At 57.4% G+C, this 16,443-nt stretch overlaps 1 long non-coding RNA gene and 1 pseudogene across 1 annotated transcript in view; one reads left to right on the forward strand and one right to left on the reverse strand.

The window, feature by feature from the left end:
* LOC127057005 (zinc finger protein 420-like) overlaps positions 1–16,443 on the forward strand; it is a 482,458-nt pseudogene that overhangs the window by 86,107 nt on the left and 379,908 nt on the right.
* The window catches only part of LOC127057104 (uncharacterized), a 185,510-nt gene that overhangs the window by 40,137 nt on the left and 128,930 nt on the right, over positions 1–16,443 (reverse strand). The window contains exons 2-3 of the long non-coding RNA XR_007776011.1: positions 4,334–4,562; positions 4,051–4,185 (exon numbers count right to left, since the gene is read on the reverse strand). This is a non-coding gene — a long non-coding RNA (uncharacterized LOC127057104). The remainder of the gene's footprint in view (positions 1–4,050; positions 4,186–4,333; positions 4,563–16,443) is intronic.

Below are 16,443 nucleotides of genomic sequence, written 5' to 3' on the forward strand. Positions count from 1 at the left end.
GGTTAGGGGTGCCAGAGGGGGGCACAGGGTTAGGGGCATCGGGGAGGATGCAGGGTGAACAGTGCAGGGTTAGAAGCACAGGAAGGGTCACGGGGCTCTCCTGTGACCCAACCCCACAGGAGACTGACCCTATGTTTAAAGAACAAACCTCTATACTAAGGGCTGAAATATCCACTGGGGTGAACACAACGGCATCAGCTCCTTGCTGCCCAGCCTGTGAGAGTTTTGACTGTGCTTCTATAAAGGGAACAGTGAGCGGAAGTTAAGTTGCCTCCTGTTCTATAGCTGATGGGGGGGGCAGCAGGGATTAGGGGCATGGAGAACGGGGGTGCCTGACAGGTGTTGGGCTGCAGGGTTCCCTGCTGCAGCTCCGCAGACTGGAGCCTACTCCTCCTGTGCAGGGCCAGCTCCAGCTTTTCTGCCGCCCCAACCAGGAGGAGGAAAAAAAAAAAGCTGTGGCTCTTCGACGGCAGCTCAACCACACTGCTTCTTCTGCGGCAGTTTGGCGGCGAGTCCTCCCTCCCTTCCTCTTTGGTAGACATTTGGCAGCAGCTCAAGGACTAAGACAGGGAATGGGGGACCCACCGCCGAATTTCCGCTAAAGACTCAGACATGCTGCCCTGATACCAGACGGGCCGTCCCTTTGAATTGGCTGCTCCAGGCACCTGCTTGCTACGCTGGTGCCTGGAGCCAGCCCTGCTCCCGTGACAGGCTGGTGCAGAGCATGGCAGTGCAGGGAGATAACATCTCCTCTAATAGCGGGGCCCTTTCACAGCAAGGGCAGCACCTCCCCGCAGTAGCACAGACCCATCTACTCCTGCTTTCTCCTGACAACAGCACCACCCTTTCCGGCACCGCCTCATTGCAGCGTCTGCTTCCAGACTTGCACCAGAAATGGGAAGTCTGGGCCGGGCCTGGCAGCAGCTGTCAGGAAATGGAAGCAGGAGACACGACCACTCCCATGGTGCTGTGGGTCCCATCCTGGCTGGTGGGAGATGGAGGCAGTGGACACTACCACTCCCATGGTGCCGTAGGGTTTTCAGGTGGGGTGCCCCACCCCCAGTTGGGCTCCAGGGGAGGTTTGGCATCTTAAGGGATTGGTGGGGGGTTGCTTGGAGGAGGTTTGAAGACCAACAGTGAAGGGGAAGTTGGACAGTTTCCAGAATATCAGGGAGACAAGGCAGGTGAGGTGATACCTGTTACTGGACCAGCTTTGGAGTCACACAGGGTCTTCTTCAGGCAGGGGAAAGGTGCTCAGAGCATCACAGTTCAATAGAAGGTGGAACACTCTGCCCCCAACACCAGACATTCTCCATCTTCCTGGAATGGGGGGGCTGTCCCCACTGTCCTGTAAACAGTCCCACCATGTAACCCAGAGGTGGCTGCATCTTAGCACCAAGACACCAGTGGTCACTGCTCCAGAGGAGATGGTACATACAGGCCACTGCCCTACGTGGCCACCAGACGTCACAGACTGTGCACTGTCTTAGCTGACCCCACACGTTACTGCCCCAAGAGGTGAGGTACACACAGGCTACTACTCAAACTGGGCACCTGGGGTCACTGCAGCAATGGTTGAGGGGGATACACGCAGGGCACTGCCGCACATGGCCACCAGGTGGCACTGCTGCAATGGTGCTGGTGGGGAGGAGATGATAAACGGGCCACTGCCTGAAGTGGCCACTACCACAATGGTGAGGGGAGAGGGGGAGGAAGATACCAATAGGGCACTGCTACAACAGGGCACCACGGGGAGGTCACTGCTCCAATTAGTAGAGATACACATTGAGTAGTGCCCCAGCTGGGGGCCCTACCCCAGAGAGAGAGGGGGCTGGGGAGAGAAGAGGAAATCAAAGGCCACTGCCTCACTTAGCCACTTAGGGTCACTACCTATATAGGGGACACACACACACACAGACAGCACTGCCCCACCTGACCAGCAGGGGTCACTGCCCCAATTGGGGGCTATACAGAGGGTATTACCCCACAGGGATGCCAGAGATCAGTGACTGCCATACCTGGCACAGGGGTAGAGGGGATAGGGTGACCAGAGGTCCCGATTTTATAAGGACAGTCCTGATATTTGGGGCTTTTTCTTATGTAGGTGCCTATTATCCTCCACCCTGTCCCAATTCTTCACACTTTCTATCTGGTCACCCTGGGGGGGGACAGAGGGGGCTACACACAGGGCACTGCCATGCTTGGCCACCAGTGCACATCCCTAGTGGGGGAGTGATACACACCAGAAGCAGGGCTCACTACCACAAAGGGGTTGGAAGATACCCAGGGCACTGCCTGACACAGCCACCCAGGCACCCTGCCACCTTGGGGAAGGTGAAGAATACACCTTGGGCACTGACTCCTTTGGCTACCAGTGGTCACAGGTCCAATGCAGGGGTTGGGGGGAGTAAATACACACAGGGGACTGCCTCACCTGGGCAACACGAGTCACCGAGATGAGAATGGGATATGCAGAGGGCCCTGCCCCAATGGCTGATATACATACAGGGCCCTGACTCACTTACCCACCAGCGCTCACAGGCACAATGGCAGTGGTGGGGTCACATAGGTAACTGACCTCAGTTGCCACCAGGGGTCACTGCAGCAATGCTAGGGGGGATACATGCCTGGCATCACTGCTCCTACAAGAAGGCACCTACAGGACACTCCCGTGCCTGGCCAGCAGGGGTCACTATCACTGGGGAGGGGCTATGGGGAAGCAGAGAAAGAGCAACTAACTGCAGTGGGGAAAATCAGAATCTACCAGAGAGAAAGAACAGACTCCGCTAGGACATCACACCAATTCCAGCCAGGCTGGATATCAACAATTGGGGGCTGGAGCAGCTCCAGCTAGAGGCTGGGCAGATGCAGGTGACCTTGCTTTCTGCGCTGAGGAGGCTGCTTTGGCAATGAGGAGGGACAGTAAACCCCCCGGCCAGGGTCTTGCTGCCCAAGGAGGGGGAGATCTGCGGCAGTCTTTGGAGTAGCTGGTTCAGCAGCCGTGAGCCACACGCTTCTCCCTGCCTGAGCTCTCCAGGAGCACATTACGCACAGGTGTGCGCTGGATGTAGGCACGAGTGTAACAACAGGGCCGGACTCTGCTGAGTGCTGCCTGCGAGAGACAGGGGCAGAGTCAGACAGGCAGATGGGGGCAGGAGATGACAGAGCCAGCGGCCAAGAGCTGAACCCATCACAAGTCCAGCCTGTGACATCATCATCCGTCCCTGCAGCTCTCCATCTGTCCCGCTATCCGCCCAACCCTCAACCCCTCATCCGTCCCCAATGTATGTCACACACACTCCTTCACCCATCTGCCTCACACACTCATCTATTTCCTCATGCATCCTGCTGTCCCTCTGATTGTCCCTGCAGTGCCCAGCACAAGGAGGCATACTGGACCCTGAGCAAGACTTTTGGGTGATGCAGTAATGGAGCTAGCTGGTGATAAGGGTCATCTCTTATCCCAGCCCCACTTCTCCTCTGCCCAAAGCCATGACCACGAGCCCACCCTTCTCAGTCTCAGACCTCACAGCCCCAAAGATGTGAATGGTCACTCACGCTGTGACCCAGTTACAGCAATGAGGTCTCCCTGAAGATAGGGGGTGGGAGGAGCAACCCCCTTATCCTGGCAGGCAGGACACATCCTTCCCAGTATGGCAGAGACCCTGCCCATGGGCAGATAGACCCAGCGGAGTCCATAGGGGACTGGGGGAGGGGGAGCAGAGAAAGAGAATGCAGGCAACTGAACATGACAGGTGTCCATGAAAGGAGAGACAGAGAGAGTTTGAGTGAAAGTTGGCCAACACAGAGAGAGAAACCTAGGAGAAAGAAAGAAATTCAGAACAGGGAGTCACCCTCATGGATCCAACTTTCTGCTAGGGAGCCCACACCACTCCTCGCAAGAGAGATGATCAGCCCTCACAAATGGCTACATCATCTCCCTTGAAGCCACAGATAGTCCGGAAGCCCACACCCAGATAATGGGAAGTCCCTGCCTGGAGCCAGGACGGCTGTGACCAGAGCCCTTCCCAAACCAGATACATATCTCACCGACAGAGATGGTTACTCTTGTTCCAGTTGGGCAGCTCTTGCCTGGCATCAACAGGATTCACGCTGTCACTGCTCTCGATCACTTTCCATCTCACCTCAGGGCTGGACTCCGTCTCCCCCACTTCTTTTCCCTTGCTATGAAACACAACACAAGAGGAAAAGAAAAAGCAATGGTGGTGAGGCTCCTGTTCTCGCTACTCCCGCACCCCAGGGCTTCGGCTTCAACCCTCCTCCCATTCTGTCATCACAGCTACAATTAGAAATCTGAGCCCAGGGCTCACACCTGGTTGTCTCACCAATCCTTGGCGCTGTCCAGCATGTCTCCCTCCACAGAATTCACCTGGCCTCATCTTAGACTCCATCTTCATATTACTCTTCTCCTTCCCAGAGCTCCTGCTCTGCTCCTCAGACCTGTCCGTCCTCAGCTCTGCAGGCAGAGGGGAAGGGGAATGTTGGGAACACACACGCCCCATTCCAGACACCACACAGCATCCACAGGGCTACCAAAACACCTCATCTTCGGCCAAAACCACACCTCACCCCGAGGGAGCAAAAAGCCTTTGTGAGCACAGCACACACAAGACAAGAAAAGATTAACACCCACACTCAGCTCAGCCAAAGTGGGGGCTTCCTGGCCACAGGTCCATGGGGCTCATGGATGGAGAAGTTTGGTGGGCTGTGGGGGTCCCTGAAGAACTAGCACAGCATGTGAATGAGTGACTGGGACGTATGTGGGGGCCTGACTGTGGGTTGGAGTGTCCAGGAGGACCCCAGGGAAGGGAATAGGGGGATTAGGGATAGAGGAGGGTGGGGTTACCAACGTGCATTGTGGGAATGTGGGATTTAGAGAGCCCAGAGTGGATGGGTGTCGGCGGGTTGGACGACCCCACAGTGGTTGAAAAGGGGAACCTGGCAGGTTTGGGTGTAGCAGAGATTGAAGATGAGGAACCTCACACCCTGGGGATGGACTGAGGGAGTGGGGGGATGGGAAAGTGGGTTCCAGCAATGAGAAATGGGTTGGAGGCAATTAGGGGTGGGGGACTGAGGACCGGGTGGGGGGGAGGAGGAGGAAGGGGTGGCGGGGTGCTGAGAACGGGAAGGAGGATGTCGGGGGTGGGGCGAGAGGAGGAGGTCAGTGTCGGGGTGCTGAGGACGGAGGGGGAGGAGGAGGTCGGGGGCGAAGGGAGAGGCCAGGTAGAGTGTACACGATGGGGGAGGGGATGCTGGGGGCTGAGGGGTACCCACAGATGTGGGTGGGGCTGGCAAGAGGGTCACAACAGATGGGGGATACTGGGGGGCAGGTTGGGGGGCTTGAATGGGCTGCTGGGGCCGTACAGAAGGAGAGGAGAGGGCGGTGCTGGCAGGAGAGTCACAGCAGACGAGGGGGACACTGGGGGGCAGGTTGGGGGAGGTTGAAGGCCCCGCAGTCCCAGGCTGCTGCTTGTGGGGCTGCTCCCAGGCAGCTTAGCGCCCCCCCCTCCCTGCCCCCCAGGCCCAGCTGGGGTGTGTGTGAAGCCCTTTCACTCCGCGCTGCCTCTGCCCTGTGCCCCCCGCAGCCCGGCTCCCACGGGCCCGGGGATGCTCCCTGGGCAGGAACGCGGCAGGGGCTGGGCCTAGCGCCTGGAACTGGGTGGCCGTGTGGAGTCGCCACTCCCCGTCCCGCCTCAGTGCTCGTCGGCCCAGCCCGGCCCCGCCTGCCGGCTGCCCCCATGGCGGGGCCGGGCAGCGAAGCCTCGGGGTGAGGGAACCAGGGCCTCACCCCCAGGGCTGGCTTTAGACCAATCCACCAATTCCACCAATTCAGGCCCCGCGCCCAGAGAGAATCTCTTCCCTAGCTAGAGGCGCCTTTTTAATTTTGACTCACCTGGTGGTGCTCCGAGTCTTCGGCAGCACTTCTGCGGCGGGTCCTTCGCTTGCTCTGGGTCTGCGGCAGCAGGTCCTTCAGTGCCGCGGAAGCTCTGGAGCGAGTGCAGGACCCCGCCGAAGACTCGGAGCGCCGCCCGCTGAGCACAAGCCCCACATGGTTTTTTACCCGGTGTTTTTTTTTGTCTTCCCTGCCCGGGCCCCATTGAAACTGTTCGAATTGGGCCCCGCCCTCCCTAAAGCCGGCCCTGCTCACCCCACCCACCGAGTCTCTGTCCCGGGCTCTCTCCGCCAATCAGGGAGCGGGGAGGGGCGCGGCTAACTGAGAGCTACAGCCCCTCCTCCAATAGAGGCCACGTGTGAGAGGGAGAGAACTACGCTTCCCAGTGTGCGCCGGGAGGGGGCGCGTTGCCTGAGCAACCTTTTGTCACTTCCGCTCTGAAGCTAGCCAGGAACTACAACTCCCAGCCTGCCCCGGGTCGCCTCTGTCCTCTCGAGCCCAGGTAAGGGGGGGTCTCTGGGTCAACCTGACACCTCCTCCCCCACCACAACTCCTCATCCCCGCCCCGCCCCCCAGAGAGCCCCGGCCCCGCCCCCCCAGGTGCAGAGTATTAAACTGCTCCGCGTTGGAACGTGCTGCGCCGCTTCGCCCCTTTCACACCTCGCCCCCCGCCCGCACAAAGCAGCTGATCGGGGCTGCGGGGAGAGAGCGCGGAGGGGGGGCGAGGAGCAGCTCAGTGCCGGGTCTGTCTCTGTCCGGTGACCTGATACATTTGTCTGCACCGCGGGGATGTTCCCAGCGCCCCTTGTTCGCTGGGGCTTTAACCCCCCGTCTGGGTGTGAGCTGGTTTCTGGGTGTGTCCGATGAGCCTTGTAACCGCTTACTTGTCACTCCCCGAACTCCCGCTGTGCCCGGACATCCAGCCCCATCCTCCTCCCTCGGGTGAGCCCGGCTTTAACCCCCCCTGCAGTACCAGTGTCACCCGCAAACAGACCTGCCACTGAACTGAATTAATCCTCCTCATTCCCCGAGCTCCGCCCTCCCCCCAAAGCCCTGCCCCGGCCCCCCTCCTCCTGGGGTCCTGCCCCCACACTGCCCCTACCCCCGACATCCTGGCCTCACATCACCTGTTCCCCCTAATCCCTGCCCCACTCCCCAAAGCCCTGCCCCTTCCTCCAAGGCTCCGCCTTCGCATTGCCCCTTTTCCCCAATACCCCACCCTCACTCTGCCCCTTCCCCCAAATCCACACTCCTGCATTGCCCCTCCCCAATACACCCCTCCCCTGCGCCCTTTCCCCAAGGACCCACCCCCGCCCTCACATTCCCCCTTCTCCAGAGTTCCTGCCCTTCAGCTTCCCTTTCACCCCGAGACCCCGCCCCTACACCACCCATTCCCCCCCGGGCCCCGCCCTCACATTGCCCTGAGACCCTGCCCCTGCACGCCCATTCACCTGGAACCCCACCCTCACATTGCCCTGAGACTCCCCCCTGCACTGCCCCTTCCCCCTGAGACCCCACCCCTACATCACTCATTCACTGAGACCCTGTGCTCGCATTGCCCTGAAACCCTGCCCCTGCACCACCCATTCGCCCTGAGACCCTGTTCCACATTCCTCCAAGGCCTTGACCCTGTGCCGCCTGTTCCCTCACCTCTAATACCTGCTCCCGCATCGCCCCTTCCCCCGAGGCCCTGCCCTTACACCACCCCTACCCCCAGTCCCCGACCCTTTCCCTGAGACCTCATCCATGCATTGCCCTTCCCCCGAGACCTCGCCCCTGCACTGCCCCTTCCCCTAGTCCCAGCCCCTGTATGGCCCCTTCCCTCAAGTCCCCGCCCCTTCACCACCCATTCCCCTGAATCACCATCCCTACATCACCCCTTTGCCCGAGACCCCGCCCACATGCTTCCCCTTTGCCCCGAGACCCTGCCCTCCCACTGCTCCTTCTCCTGGGACCACGCCCCTGCACCACCCATTCACCTGAGACCCTGCCCTCACATTGCCCTGAGACTTCCCCCTGCACCACCCATTCACCTGAGACCCCGCCCTCCCACTGCTCCTTCTCCCGAGAACCCGCCCATGCACTGCCCCTTCCCCTGAGGACCCCCCTTGCACTGCCCCTTGCCCCAAGGCCCCGCCCCTGCACCATCCAGTGACCCAGGAGCAGGCCAGACCTGGGAGGGGGGAGGCAGAAACATGTTTTGCTCTGCCACAGACTTCCTGGGTGTCCTTGCGCACATCACTCGGCCTCTCTGGGCCTCAGTTCTCCCATCTGGGAAATGGGGCTGGTGGTGCTTCCTACCCTTGCACGAGCCTGGGAGGAGAATTACCCTGTGATTTAGGAAGATGCTCTGATCCTGGAGTGATGGGGGAGGGGCTCAGGGGGAGCATACCTCCTGACCCTGGCTGGGTGCCCCCGGTCCCTTGTAGCATGGGGCTGTGCAGGAGGGTCTCCTTGCAACCATGAGTGGGTGTCTGGTGGGTGCCGTCATCTCTGTCAGAGACCCCCTAGAATCTCACTAGCTTCCTCTGCATGCGGGGAGGGGCTCCTACTTTCTGACTTGGGGGGAGATTCTGTGATGTCAGAGCCCGTGGGGGGAGGGGTTCGAATCACGAATCTGGAGTGGCAGGGCAACCCCCTCCCCCAGTCAGATTCAACTAGGGGGCTGGGCTGGGACCTCTAGGGAGGGAGACCCAGGAAAAAACAGCCGCCACAATGGGACCCAGGAGTCCTGGCTCCCAGTACCCTTGCTCTCACCTCTAGACCCACCTCTACTCGCAGAGCCAGATTTAGAGCCCAACCCCCACCTAATGTGACCATTAGACCCCACTCCCCTTTTAGGCTCGCTGCCTCTTCTATCCATCCCTTTGCTGCAGGTTTCTGGGGTGTCATCCCTGCTCTGCACTCCCTCAGTGCAACCCAAGGCCTTTCCTCCCACCAACCACATTTCCTCTCCCCCTTTGTGCTGGATCATCTGTTTGCCATCCTGCCTCTTGTGGTGCGCTGTGCGGCATGGCTGGGGATTGTGCAATGGCCCAGCATCAGGCAAGGCAGAACGTAAACCACAGGCCCTGCCCTGCCCCGCCCCGCCCGCCCCGCCCCGCCGGATCTGCCTTCCAGGTGCATCGGAGCCCAGCGCCCTGCACCTGTGCCCTCCTGTCCCACAAGGGGTAAGCTGCAGTCCCCACCATGCTCTGCAGAGGGGAGGAGGGTCAAGCCAACCAGCCCATTTAGGATGGGGGAATCAACACCCTTTTTTCTGCACAGCCACTGACCATCAGCAGGATTCCTCCTTCTCCTCCCTCCTGTGCCTCAGTGTGACTAAATCTCTGCATCTAGACAGCCGGTCCATCCACTGCACCTCAATCCCCCATGCCTGAGCCTCCCTGCCAAAGTCCTGCACCTGGTTCCATAGAATTAAGTCTCACATCTCTCTGGGAACTCGACTTCTTGTGCCCAGAGAGTCTCGGCCTCCCTCAGTAGATGACCTGAGTCTGAGAAACACAGTGTTCGTCTTCTCTAAAGAAGTACTTGGAGAGGTTTTTCTTGTGTGACCATGTGGCCTAATGGATAAAACATCTGACTTGGATCAGTGATTGAGAGTTTGAGTCCCTTCATGGTTGTGCTTGTGCAGTTTTACCTTCGTGCTGAAAGTCCTGCTCCCTTCAGGGCTGGAACCTCTTCTTGGCCGCTCAGGCCAATGCTCTGGCTTCAGCTAGAGCCCCGGGAAGGAGTTGGGGATTGGACATCACAAAGGCTGGGGCATGAGCCCCAGGTGCTTCCAGTCTATCCTTTGCCATTCCTGACTTGCCAAAGAAACTGCGCAGCTGCCCGAGCTGGCGTGTAGAGCAGTTTCCCTCTTCCAAATGTGCGCCTGTCCCTGTACTTGAGGGGGCTTGGTAAATAGCACCTTGGGATCCTGGGTGTTTGTCTGCTTCTCGCCAGCTGGGGAAAAGCCTTTTGGGGTAAAATCTCCTGCCCCACTGCAAAAGTGAGCACCGTGAGTGGGAACAGACAGAGGCCACACCAGGGGGCTGGCCCTGCTTTTCTACCTTCTTCTGATGTTGGCCACAGAGCATCAGCAGCCGCCTTGCATGCTGGTCTGTGGGTGGCCTTCAGTGAGTGTTTGGCATGGCAGGGAGCAGGCTGGCTAGGGGTCTTTCTTGCTGTCTGCTGGCCACACATAGGCATGGTCCTCCCCTCTCCTGAACAGCCAGAGTGAGTCTGTGCTTGAAAGCAGGGACACAGGAGACTCAAAACAAGAGGGTGAGAAAGACTGAGAAAGGACATATGAAGACAGCACACACTACAGGGACACTGCCTGGTGAAGGGATGTGGAGACACCAAGTTGCTCCATTTTTCCTGGTGCCCTACGCAGTTGCATACTGCTCCAGTGGCCTGCCCGATCCGCCAGCTGTCTGAGACGGCCAGGAAAGCTGCCCCTGCTCCGCCTCTTCCACAAAGCCCCCACTCCTGCTCTGCCCCCATGCTGCCTCTTCCCACCCCTGCTCCACTCCATTCCCTCCCCAACTCCGCCCCTTCCCCTGAGCTACATCCCAGTGGACTGCAGGAGGGATCAGTCTCATCCTGCACTCACCGGGCGGCAGGAAGTGGAACGACCTGGCCCTAGCCTGCTCTGCTCCATCAGCTCCCAGCTGTGGCACTGGTGAGTGCTGGGGGGCGTTTCCCCCCACCGCCCAAGTTCCAAGACTGGGAGCAGAGTGCAGTAGGCTGGGGCCAGATCACTCCACTTCCTGCTGCCCCGTGAGTGTGGGGTCTGCCCTGCCCTGCAATTACCGGGCGGCGGGAAGTGGAGTGACCTGGCCCCAGACTGCTCCACTCTGCCAGCTTGGGCTGGGGGACGAGGTGCTGTGTAGGGCACCAAAATGTCTAGTGACAACCCTGAATAGACATTTTGCCACAGGGACTGGTGGCTGTTAGAATAGAGATATTCAGGCTGCTTGTACAGGCCTAGACTTTAAGAACTTAGGTGTATTTTTATCACTCAGCTAGTGACAGGGGTATAAAACAAAGAACCAAAATCCCAGTCTGCCTGTGTCTGGGCCTTCTCTCCCTACTAGAGTCTGAGCCCTTGTTCGTAGGTGTCATAAACAGATAGTTAAGGGTTAATGTCTCTTTTACCTGTAAAGGGTTAAGAAGCTCCATAAAGCTGGCTGACACCTGACCAGAGGACCAATAGGGGGACAAGATGCTTTCAAATCTTGGTGGAGGGAAGTCTTTGTTTGTGCTCTTTGTTTTGGGGGTTGTTCGCTCTTGGGACTAAGAGGGACCAGACCTCCATCCAGGCTCTCCAAATCTTTCTGAATCAGTCTCTCACGTTTCAAACTTGTAAGTAATTAGCCAGGCAAGGCATGTTAGTCTTATTTTTGTTTTCTCAACTTGTAAATGATCCTTGTTTGCTGAGAGGATTTTACCTCTGCTTGCTGCAACTTTGAACCTAAGGCTAGAGAGGTTTCCTCTGGGCTATATAAATCTGAGTACCCTGTAAAGTATTTTCCATCCTGATTTCACAGAGATGATTTTTATCTTTCTTCCTTTAATTAAAAGTTTTTTCTTTTAAGAACCTGATTGATTTTTCCTTGTTTTAAGATCCAAGGGGATTGGGTCTGGACTCACCAGGGATTGGTGGGGGGAAAGGAGGGGGGATGGTTAATTTCTCCTTGTTTTAAGTTCCAAGGGGTTTGGATCTGTGTTCACCAGGGAATTGCTGAAGCCTCTCAAGGCTGCCCAGTGAGGGGTATGTTTTGGGGGGACAGGGAGTGATCCAGACACTAACTTCTGGATGGTGGCAGTGTTACCAGATCTAAGCTAGTAATTAAGCTTAGAAGGGTCCATGCAGGTCCCCCACATCTGTACCCTAAAGTTCAGAGTGGGGAAAAAACCTTGACAGTAGGCTAAGGCCTTTGGCTAAGCAGCAGGGGCAGCCATACGCTGGGAAGTGAACGGTCACATCCTCACCTCCCAAACCCGTCACACTCAACTAAGGTGGGGTTGTGCTGTTAGGAAGATGATCCTTTCCCAATAGTGCCCATCACCACCAGATAAAGTAACAGATCTTAAGGGAACATCCGGTCTGGCAAGAAATCCCTTCTCAATGGTTGTGGTTGTGAAACCGTCATTTCTGTAGGGTTTATCTTTATGGCCCCCGCTTTTCTGTTGTCAATCTGTTTGGTCCTCTAATTCTTTCTGTCTGCTGCAGAATTAATTTTACTGGGTGTAAGTTAATTAGGGGAGTGAGATGTAATTGGTTAGAGAATTCTGTTACAATAGGTTAGAATTGGTTAATTACATTTCAGTAAAATGATTGGTTAAGGTCTCGCTGAGAATATTACCGTATAAACTGGGGTCAAACAGGCAGTGGGCGGGGAAATTGGAATCATGCTTGCTAACAGGGGGATGGGAATAGGGAACGGGAAACAGGGACACAGGCAAGGCTCTGCAGTGTCGGAGCTGGGAAGGGGGACGTGGGGTAAACACTCTGCAGTGTCAGAGCTCATAGACTCATAGACTTTAAGGTCAGAAGGGACCATTATGATCATCTAGTCTGACCTCCTGCACAATGCAGGCCACAGACTCTCACCCACCCACTCCTATAACAAACCCCTGACCTATGTCTGAGCTATTGAAGTCCTCAACTCGTTGTTTAAAGACTTCAAGGTGCAGGGAATCCTCCAGCAAGTGACCCGTGCCCCACGCTGCAGAGAAAGGTGAAACCCGCCCCAGGGTCTCTGCCAATCTGCCCTGGAGGAAAATTCCTTCCTGACCCCAAATATGGTGATCAGCTAAACCCTGAGCATGTGGGCAAGACTCACCAGCCAGAAACTCAGGAAAGAATTGTCTGTAGGGATGTGGGGTAAACGCTCTGTGGTGTCAGAGCTGTGAAGGGAACACAGGGGAACAGACTCTGTCAGTGTTTAGATCTCAGCCTGACTGGTGTGAAGGGCTTTGGAATCTGCTTGCTTTGAAACTAACCCCAGTAAACATCCCACTGTCTGCGCTTCCGACTTCTGGTCTTTTGCTGCCTGTGTGACAAGAGCCAGGGAAGTGGGCAGGGGAAGCCCTCTAACAACGACTCCTTGCTCCTTTCCCTCCAGGCTCAGGGGTCAAGGATGGACAGGACTCCAGGCTCTGCTTGAGGGATCCTGGCACAGGAGCTGGTGGGGGAGAAAGGATTGTAGATTCTGACCTGCACTCTGGAGAGGAGGTAATAAGTGAAGGGGTATTTTTGATTCTGACCCTGCTTCAACGTCCCTAGGGCTAGAATTCTACATTCCACAGGGCCAAATGAGGGTGTGAAGCCGTTTGGCTAATGAAAACCAGTGCTCTAGGGGAGGTTTGAACTCACAACAGCATAGCTCCTCTCCGCACTGCCCTATAAGTACTGTGTGCTAATTAATTGTGCCACTGGAGCATCTGTTAAGTGCTAGTTTCTCAGTCCCCTAGGTTGACAATGGCAAGGAGTGACCCCAAAACATTCTCAGTGGGGTTCAGAGCCAGTATCAACAAGCATCGTACTTGGTGGGGTGGATTCTTCTTAAGGCTTCCAGGCACCATTTGACCCTTTTGTTCTTCTCTGTGTAATAACAGAGCTGACTGACACTCACTGTAGAGTCTTGCTGCAGACCAACAGATCTGAAATCACTGATCACCAGGTCTAAGCATTAGTCCTGCTTTGGGACAGTGTCTCTCATCCAAGAAACTGCCGAGTCTGCGCTAGCAGTGAGGCTCCCTCACTAACAGCTGAAATCAGGGAGAGCTGTGTGAAGTGCAGGACTCCAGGGGTGCCTGAACAGGGGTGAACACCCCAGGACTTTTAAAAATGAGAGGGCTCTGCCTTGCCACTTTGTAATGACCGTAAGGGTGAGTGAGGGTGGGGAGGGGGCCGAGAGCAGTGAGCGGGAGGAGGGGTCTTGGGGGAAGAGGCAGTGTAGGAGTGGAGGAGAGCTGGGGCAGGGGGTTGGGGGGTGCATGGAGAGGGCTGCCCACAGCAAGTAACGGGGGTGGGGGCATGCAGGGGAACTGCTCCCTGTCCCAGCTCACTTCCGCTCCGTCTTCTCCCCTGAGCACGCTGCCCCTGCTCTAATTCTGCTCCCCTTCCAGGCTTGCCGCACTAAACAGCTGATTAGCACCGCAAGTCTGGGAGGCAGGAGAAGTGGAGCAGCGCCAGCATGCTCAGGGGAGAAGGCAGAGCAGAGGTGATCTGGGGTGGGGAGCTGCTGCAGAGGGGGCTGCCTGGCTCTTTGCCATGGCCCCCGCCCGTGCTCCACCCCAGCCCTGCCCCCCCCCGCCCCTGTACTCACTGCATGGTCCACTCCTCTGGCTCCCAGCCACGCTGCCGGTGAGTGCTGTGGGGCGGTTCCCCTCTCCCCCCAAACTTGGGAGCCAGGGGAGCAGAGCAGGCTGAGGCCCCAGGCCTGCGTGGGGGGAAGCAGAGGGGGGCAGGTCCCAGGCCTCTGTGGGGGACAGGGGGCTGGCTACTTCCTGCAGGAAGTGGAGTGACCCGGCCCCAGCCTGCTATTGCACAATCCCCAGCCATGCCGCACAGCATGCCCCGAGAGGGAGTGGTGGGCCAAGCAGATGATCCAGCACGAGGGGGTCATTCTCATTGGTAGCTGTCCCGTGGCAGTGAGTTCAACAGGCCTTGGCACATGCTGTGTGGGGCAGGAGGTCCTTGTATTTGGAGCAGTGGGAGTGAACTGCATGCAGTTGTGTCTCTGAGCACAACTGTGAATGTTATGGTGTGTGTGGGGGGTTATTGTGAGTGTGGCTGGGGGTGTGATTGTTTCTCTCTTTGGGGGTTGGACTAACATGTCCCTCTGGGTGTGTTGTGTGTGAGTGTTCTTGGGATTGTGTGAGTCCCTTTGTGTGTGTGTGTGTGTGTCACATGCTGCAGAATACAAAATCCTACAAAGCCATTTCCTACTGGTTAGCCCAACAACAAACTGATACAGTGTCACAGACGCACACACACACAGAGCAGGGCTCAGCAGCGGGCAGCAGGGACACACACGTCTCCCCTGGGCCAGCTTGGACAATTGTCCATCACTACTCAGCACAGTGCTGGTGCCCCTACACGGGGGTGGGCAGTGACCGGGCAGAGAGGGCAGATGTGCTGGATCTGTAAAAGCAGCAAAGAGTCCTGTGGCACCTTATAGACCAACAGATGTATTGGAGCATGAGCTTTCGTGCGTGAATTCCCACTTTGTCGGCTAGATTCAGAAGGAAGCACTTTGGGAAAATCAGTCAAGGCCCTTAGCAGAGCTGGGACACAGACCCAGTGACCCCTGCACCACCTGGGAGGGCAGTGGGGTTTAGTGGTCAAAGCAGGGAGGGGCTGGACACCAGGACCCCTAGGTTCAATCCTTGGCTCTGGAAGTGGAGGGTGTCTAGAGCAGGGGGACTGGGATCCAGGACTCCTGGGTTCCATAGGGGAGACTGTTTTTCCCTGTGCTTCCCTCCCTAGAGAGCCCAGCCCAGCCCCCTAGTGGAGACTGAGCAGGAGTGGGGGGAGTTGTTCTTCCACTTTGGAGTTATGATTCAAACTCCTCCCCCAAAGACTGTGACATCACAGAATCCACCACCCCACCCCACAACCCAAAGAAAACTAGTGGGGTTAGGAGGGTTCTAGCTGCAAACACCCCTTATCATTGCAAAAAGCCCCCAAACCTACTTGCACCCACAAAACACCCTCTCAAGCTATACACCCCCTGCTAGGACAGGAACTCTTGCTCCCACCCCTTTTCTTATCACCACAAGCTGCTCCCAGCCAGGCACCAAAGCCCATTCACACACCTTTTGTCACTACGTAGCTCAGTGGCAATCACTGCCCTGAAGTGACTCCGGTGCAGGTACTCACCACACAAACTCCCCACACCGGATTCTGTCCACACACAGAGAATTCTCTCTGCCCGGCTCCTTCGGTTCATCTTGCTGCTCTCCCTACTGCCGCCAGCCACTGCTTATCTGCATAACCCCGCCCATGGACACGTGACACCTTCTGTCCTGCTGGTTTCAAGTGAGTGAGTTGCCCTTGTGGAGTGAGCAGGTCACAGCACGTCACAGCCCCAGCCAGGGCCGGCTCCAGGGACCAGCTCAGTAAGCAGGTGCTTGGGGTGGCCAAGGGAAAGGGGCGGCACGTTGGGCTCTTCGGCAGCAATTCGGCAGTGGGTCCCTCGATCCTTCTCGGAGGGAAGGAGCTGCCGATTGCAATCGTGGGTTGTTGTTTTTTCCCCGCCGCTTGGGGCGGCAAAAACCCAGCCCTGGCCCCAGCACGTCACAGCCCCAGCACACGTCATAGCATGTCACAGCCTGGGGCAGGGAGATATTGGGGGAGGGGATGAGGGGAGAATGGGGGAGGGAGAGACCCAGCCTCATAGACCCATAGGAGCAGGAGATATTGGGGGAGGGGATGAAGGGAGGGAGAGACCCAGCCCCATAGACCCATAGGGTCAGGAGATTTTGGGGTCAGGAGGAGAAGAGATGGGGTTGGCAGAGACCCAGCTTGGGGT

The sequence above is a fragment of the Gopherus flavomarginatus genome, chromosome 8 (assembly GCF_025201925.1).
Source record: "Gopherus flavomarginatus isolate rGopFla2 chromosome 8, rGopFla2.mat.asm, whole genome shotgun sequence".
Taxonomy (NCBI): domain Eukaryota; kingdom Metazoa; phylum Chordata; order Testudines; family Testudinidae; genus Gopherus; species Gopherus flavomarginatus.